The following is a 7,943-nucleotide window of genomic DNA, read 5'->3' as shown; positions in this document are numbered from 1 at the left end:
TGTTTAAGATGCCTAGAAGTTGGGCTCGGCAGCGTGGCCTAGTGGCTAAGGTCCTCACCTTGATCCCATATGGCTGCTGGTTCTAATCCCGGCAGCTCCACTTCCTCTCTGTCTCTCCTCCTCTCAGTATATCTGACTTTGTAATGAAAATAAAATAAATCTTAAAAAAAAAAAAAACTTAAAAAAAAAAAAGATGCCTAGAAGTTAGTTATTGTTCAATATGTGAGACTATTATCTGCATTAATGATGTTATCATTATTTGAACCACTTAAGTGAAGATGCTTTAGAGTGTAATAAATCTGAACAAGTATGTGAGGATAACAATTGTTATAAGTTCATGATAAAATGCAGGTACCTGTCATAAGGGTAGTGTTGCCATTGCAAACCTTCAGTGTTTCGTCATCCTTGCGCAGGGGCCCTGCTAATCTTGTCTGTATTGTTCCAATTTTAGTATATGTGCTGCCGGAGCGAGCACCTTTCAGTGTTTCAGTTGGAAAGTTTTGTAATAAAACTTGGAGAAAATCTCCAGGATTTTTGTCCCTTCATAATAGTCCAGATTATCATATATATATATATATATATATATATATATATATATATATATATATATATCATATAATAGTACAGATTATCATATTTTACCCAACTAAAATCCCTGAACACTTTCTTGTTTTGAGGAAATTGTCCAGTGTTTACATGATTTTTCTCATCTTGGGGTATACAGAAGGACTAAACTTCACACCTCCTTGAAAGGACAAAAAATACAGAAAATAAGAAACCTAAAGTAAGCGCTGGCCACTATGCAATGAATGTACTTGACAGATATCACTTCAAGGGCAAAGGACTGCATAGTGGGTTCCAACTTCATGTTCCTTCAGTATCGTCAGAGGGCAGAGTTTGTATGTTCCAGATGCTGGCTGGCAGTGGTTGTGCCACTGTGGCTCTGTAAGGGACATTGAGGGTAAGAGTTGCCCTGATTTCTGTTAAAGGAACAACTATTATGCAAAAGAGGAACATTTTATTCTATCATAAGGCAGAGAAATTTGAGACTTTTTTTACTGCAGTTCAATAGTTGATTCTAAATAATTCTCATATTTTGATATCTTTCAGTTGCAGCAAATTCTTAGCCTTAAATTCAATAAATTCTGAAAATCAGCTATAAAAATCAGTGCAATATTTGGTTTAATTTTTAATTTATTTCCAAATTATGCATAAACATGATTTTAAAATATCTCAGAAAAGTTTGCAGTAAAAACAACAATTTACTAACCCACCCTTTCCAACCAGGCCCAACTCTATTTTTTTTTTTTTTTTTTGCAATTTGAAGTATATTTTTTCACGCTCTGTGTAACTGAAAGTAAGATACAAACAATTAAATTTCCCACCGATCATACGCAAAACAAAATTTGAAAAGGGGGAAAGAAGATAGACAGGAAAAACATTCAGGTGGGAAGAAGTCCTAAGCAAAATACAGTCAGAAACAATTCACTAGTATTCATTGATGCTACATTCTTAGCATGTCCAAAACTTAGTATTTTGAGTACAAATGGCATAATATAACAAGTTTACTACAAGACCAGTTCTTGATAAAGTATTTAATTGTATGTATTTTTTGTTATTTTAGAGTTGTGCTTCATTTCTTTTTTTCAATTTGTTTCTCAATTTTTATTTTCGATGATGTTTACATAGTTTATCAGGGTGGGAAGGGTTAGAGAAAAGTGGGTGTGATTTTTTATTTCCAAATTTTCTAATGCTTCCTGTTTCTGGAGGTAGAGGGGAGATAAGAGGAGAAGCCATATTCGGCCTACCGATCGCCCAGTGATGGATAATGGCCACCTGATATTATCCCAGGGCCAGACCAACTCTTTAGAAACAGCTACCTTTATTATTAATTAGTTTTGTTTATTCTGTAATTGTCATTATACTATTGGTATATTTCATTACTCTTGTGTTAGCATCTTTAGGCAACCTACATTAATTCTATTATGGAAGTTCTTTTATATGTTTATAATGGTAACTAATCTTTTCCCCATCTTTTACAATTTTCATCTTATTTGCGTATCATAACTTACTCAGCTAAATTTGTGATGAAAGCCTTATCCTTCTATCCTTAGCTTCAGATCAAAGTAGTTCAAGTTTACAAGTCTTAACTTATGAATTATACATTTCCCCATTTCCTGTAAGCTACTTTCAAGGTGTGAAAATGTAAAAAGGGGCAGTTTGCAATATTAGCATTTTTTTCTGTGACACATGCATACTTCAGGTTCCAAGGAGACCAACTGCATTTCTCCACCCATCGCTTAGCAAAGTCTGAACTGAAACTTTGTCCTAGTCTAATTTGCCACTTCATACATTTCCTCCACCCAAAAATGGTGAAATCTGTCTGCACACTCGGCCTCATCCTCAATTCTCTGCTGTATTGGATTAATTTATTTTCAGGAACTTTTCTTAGGGGGGAGGAATGTGAGACAAATATTCTTCAACAACGTTTTTTATCTTTGCTTCACAATGTCCCCAAAGACTTAACACCATGGAACTGTTTGGAATCTTCCATCTGGAGTATCTACATGAGTACTGGGTTGGGGAGAGGGAACAGCATGTGGAGTGTTAAGTGGTGGAGAGCTAAAGGTCAAGGTCACATAGTTGAAAGCATGGTTATCAAGCTCTGGTCTCTCCTTAAGCAACCTTTGATTGCATTTGAGTTTGTGTTTTTAGAGGGAGGAATTCATTTCACTGATGGGAGATCAGTACCCTGCAGGGAATATTATTTTTCCCTATAGTGATTTCTAATTGCTCCACTCAGTCTACATCAAAATTTTGAACATTGTTCCTCTGGTGACAATGCTAACAATACCCTACAACTCTTCTCCATTTTTTTCCCCCTGCGTATATCACTATTAGTGTTGGACCTCCCATTTTTGTAAATACAAGATTTTGTTTTACAGTTAAAATTTAAGTTTACTTTTCTGTTGTCACCTCTTTTTTAGCACAAACTTTCAATAATAAATAACTTATATTTGGGTATTACTACTTTGCAAAGTTATAGCTAAATGTGCTCATTTTTTAAACACTAAAATCCACAGACTTCTTTGATATGATAATTATTCCAGTTTTCTAAGACTGGCATGACAAAATACTGGTGACAGCGTGTTTTCGTCAACAGCCCTTTGCTTCTCACAATCCTGGATACTGGGAAATTGAAGATGAGGTTCAATTTCTCCAGAGACTTCTCTCTCCAGCATGTGAATGACTGTCTTTGAATGGCACATTCACATGAGTATTCCTCCGTCACACAGCCCAGATATCCCTCAGAATTCTGATCCTCACTCTTAAGAAACCAATCACACTGCAGTTGTTCCTGCCCTAAGAACTCAGCCCTAGTTCTGTTACCTAACTCACTTTATGACTTGTTTTATGTGTTGATTTATCAGCAGCATTTTATCTTTTTGTGTATTGTTGATATCTCTGTTTCCCCCCCACATTTATTTTGGCATATCAACCATAACTAAAATGCACAAATATTCATATCAGAAGATTTTAATACTAACAAGACAATCTGGTTCTTGTAGCTTTAAGATTGATGCATTTAGTTTTTAAAGGCTTAAATAAAAAAATCTCAAAACAAAGGAAACATATCAATTATTGCTAGACCCAAACTGCAGTAATCAGACCTAAAATATATAAAAGTTAAAACTTAAACATGGAGCCCAGTGCAATAGCGTAGCAGCTGAAGTCCTCGTCTTGAACGCGCTGGGATCCTAAATGGATGCCGGTTCTAATCCCAGCAGCCCCGCTTCCCATCCAGCACCCCTCCTGTGGCCTGGGAAAGCAGTCAAGGACGGCCTAAAGCCTTGGGACCCTGCACCCGAATGGGAGACCTGGAAGAAAGAAGCTCCTGGCTCCTGGCTTCAGATTGGCACAGCTCCAGCAACTGCGGCCGCTTCGGGAGTGAACCATCGGATGGAAGATCTTCCTCTCTGTCTCTCCTCCTCTCTGTATATCTGCCTTTCCAATAAAAATAAATAAAATCTTAAAAAAAAAACCATAAGCATGCAACATTTCTGATAGAAACATACTAACAAGTCAAGTATTGTTAAAAACACAGATCACTGCTTAAGAAACTGAGATTTTACTGAGAGAATCTTAGCAAGTAAACTTTGCAAAGAACTAATCATCAGGCTGCATTTTCAACCGTGCTAAATCAGAAAAACAGGTTAACAATTTCTAAGTTTTCTGATAGAATAATTTGGTCCCAAGGAATAATTCCAAATGTTTGGCAAAGATCTCAGCAAAATAAAATGAAAATTGCCACATCAAAGCTTCTGTGTTTGTAAAAGAAACAGCTGTGACCAAGGAACCTGAGGGCAATGAATTAATATTCAAAGTTATCTTTCTGTAACAGGGTTTTGCATTTGAAGAAGTTCACAGAAAATAAAATAAGCTCATACAACCGTTTGGAATGATCTTTACAGATGCTATGTAAATATATACCAATCAGCTTTGCAATTAAATTTCACATAAGTAGTTCAGCAACTTCATGCCAAAAGTATGCTGTAATTCTACTACATTTAAGTTGTGCATACTGGTAAATGAGAACGAATATTCCATACTGTTACCCCATTGAATATATTTCCTAGACACACACACACACACACACACACACCACACACCATAATTAAACCAATGGAAATCTGGAAAGAATTATATCATTTCTTTGTTGGCAATCCCAAAGGAAAAATTCCAAATAAAACTAGTTGTACATTAAATTTACCATATTTCATGCACTCAAGAAAGTAAAAGTTGGCAAAAAAATTTATTTCTCTGTGTCATTTGAGATACTCAAAACATTGCATGTTCTACAATTACATTGTAAACATGCCCAAATGTTCCTTTGTTTTCTGCTCTAATAAACAATAAGTATTTTATTTGCAGATGATACATATATAAAATGTCGTTTATCAAAAGTCAGGTAATTCCAAGCCCATTAAATTCTTTTGCAGAAAGCTTGCAATTATGCTGCTGTTCTTCTATTTACTTTTTCTTCCCCTTTTCTCCCTTTTCTTGGATTTGGTGATGGTGCCAATTTGTAGCACCAGCACATGTGCAATCCAAAGTCATAGACCCCTGGTCTCAGAGGTGAGATATCAGTCTTCTCATATTTCTTTTTTTTTCCTTAAATTTTAAAATTCTTATTTTTTGATTTGATAGACAAAGAAGAAACAAAAAGAGAGAGCTCCCATCTGTTGGTTCACTTTCCGGAGTGATAGACAGAGCTGGGACAGGGAACATTATCTAGTCTGCCATGTGAGTTAGGAACCCAATTACACGAGCTATACATTACTTTCTACCTCACCTTTTTTTATGGTTTCCCTTTTATTTATTTATTGACTTATCCATCTATCTATTTATTTATTTATTTACTTACTTACTTATTTACCTATCTATGATTACTTACCTGTCTATGATTCCATGACTCTGTTTTGCAGGTGTAGGGACTCCCCCCTCCACCTCCCTTTCTTCTTCGCCCTTCTCCCTCGCTCCACTATTTTCCCCCATATTGTTACAATAGCATAGTACTTCAGCAACAGTCACAGTGCACCTTTCTGCCATTGAAGCGTATCCTGGCATTGTAGATACAGGCAATGGTAGAACATCTGGTATCACATTGTCACATTGTTGACTATCATAGCTTTATCTGGAGTCCTCCTTTTATTCCAGAGATGCATGTTGCAAAATATCTTCACTTCTCCGTATGCTAGTCTACATTTTCCAGTTCATTTCAGAAGCTATGCACTTTGCCCATGAAAATTGCAGAAAACTAAACGAAGAAGAAAATGTAAAAATACACCCTAAAACCACACATACACATGCACACTAAAATGTCTAGAACAGCATAGAAAGCAATGCATCTTATTTCAGTGGTGGATAATGTGTCAAAAGTATTATTATTATCCTGTAAAAGATATTTACAAGCCAGAAGCTAGAGATAAAAGTGCTAACAACGTCCAAGATCCCAGTAAAATCAATTTCTCATAATAGATTACCTTTATATCTAAGAAATAATTTACTCACTGAAGTTTTGACCAGATAGAGAAAAGTAAGGAAGGTAAAGAAAACAGTTACTGTTTTGAATTACTAAAAGTTAAGCACAAATACACAAATAACAATATAAATGCATTATAACTATTTATTACATAAGCAAATAAGAGTAGAAGTAGTATTAGCTACACAATCAGTAATGTAATTATAAATAAGAACTTCAAGATGCTATTTCTTCATCTGACAAGCTGAGGCCAAAGAAAGTCAATTCATTTCTATTTCTGTTTACCCCATCCACAGGGGAAAATGCTTTCATATCCTGCAATTGGTAGCAAGTAAATAGGAGGTCATATTTTTCAGTCACAACACTGAATCATTTCAAGACTTCAGGTAACTTACAAAGCATTTAGACTTTAATTTTCTCCTTTGTTAGATACGACTCATAATAGGTGAAAGAACAGAAACAGTGGCTTGTTCCTGCCAGGACCCTTACCAAGCCCACAGCTCTCTCCTCCACTTCTCTAGAAACTAGAACAATTGAATTCTTACTTTTAAATTCATCCGGTGTTTGAATATCATTGATTCATGAATCAGTTTCTGAAGCAAGGACTTAAATGTGGATTGTTCATGGAAATTACCCCAGAAAAAAAATTGAGAAGTGTAGTCAGAAATCAAGAAACAATAACAAAAATGGGTTGATTGAGCAAATACCAAGGTGGGTAAAAAAAGCTCAAACACCACAGGGACTAACTGTGTAGATCGTCTCTCAGACATACCCAGTTGGAAAGTTGAGTTTTTTATATTCTCATTCTCACCACTTCAAATTTTCTTCAGTGTATAACACACAAAAGAACCTAACTGTATCATGACTACTTGAAGTTTTAAGTACACTTGTGAAATACCATGTTAAGATTTGTGCTTATACAGTGTAATTTGTCCTGTCAGCTGAAATAGGACGTAATCTGGAGACCTAGATTTTTCTCATCCCAGCCTAACCATTAGGTAAAAGCAAAATGATGGAGTCTCTGTGCTTAGGCCATGAAGTTTTGTCTTTCAGAAGATGGTGAACTTGAATCATTGGTGAACTTGACTCTTGTTCCAACTCTTTATTCCAAGTATATTGTACTAAATATTCTTTATGAGGTTTATAATAACTCTACTATTTTCTTTATAAGGGCTTAACATTTTTCAATGCTTCATGTATCTTTTTTCATTAAATATGAAACAGGATTTCTTTCCAAAAGCAGAAAATCATCTGTAAAATAAATAAATTAGCATGGTGGAGACAAAATCTCTCTGCAGAGAAATCAAGTTATCTGTTAAAGTAATTGGACAAACTCACACACACACAAAAAAAAAACCCTCACAGATTTTTTGTGATAGTTCATGGAGAACTAGGAATGTTAGCTTGAAAAAATGAAAAGAAGTTAGTCAATGTTTCATTTTGAATTTTAAAGAGAAAGGGAAAGTATGACAGCATGTGTAAATAATAAAAATGCAATCTCATACCAGATCCTAAAAAAAGAAAAACTTATGACCAAAATTGTTTTCCAAACTATCATATTATTGATGCCAGATGTTAATCTGGAATTCAGAAGATAAAGACCTTGTGGAGAAAAAAGGCCTCATTTTAAAGAGTAGAAAGTTAACTTATAAAAATAAGGAGACCCTGAAAGCCTGGTTAGGCAATAAGCCTTCCATTACATTTAAAAACATTTTTTTCCCAATGGCAATCCAATAGGTAAGATCCATTTCACATGATGAAATGCACGATTATAAAGTCTTAGGTGACTAGCGGTTAGCAGCCATACAAATAAAGAAAAGAAAGTTACATTTTGAGAGATTTCTAGGAGCTTTTTTGGTGCATTTATATCCCTACAAAGAGATTAGTTCCATTTACAGCC

The 7,943-nt window shown here is 35.1% G+C and overlaps 1 pseudogene; it reads right to left on the bottom strand.

Moving 5' to 3' along the window:
- Positions 1-380: 380 nt before the first annotated feature.
- LOC118757670 (U6 spliceosomal RNA) lies at positions 381-475 on the bottom strand (annotated as a pseudogene).
- Between the last annotated feature and the right edge of the window lie 7,468 nt (positions 476-7,943).

Source organism: Ochotona princeps, chromosome 15 (assembly GCF_030435755.1).
Source record: "Ochotona princeps isolate mOchPri1 chromosome 15, mOchPri1.hap1, whole genome shotgun sequence".
Classification (NCBI taxonomy): Eukaryota; Metazoa; Chordata; class Mammalia; order Lagomorpha; family Ochotonidae; genus Ochotona; species Ochotona princeps.
Note: the sequence above shows the minus strand (reverse complement) of the source record. Positions and strands in the feature narration are given on the sequence as shown.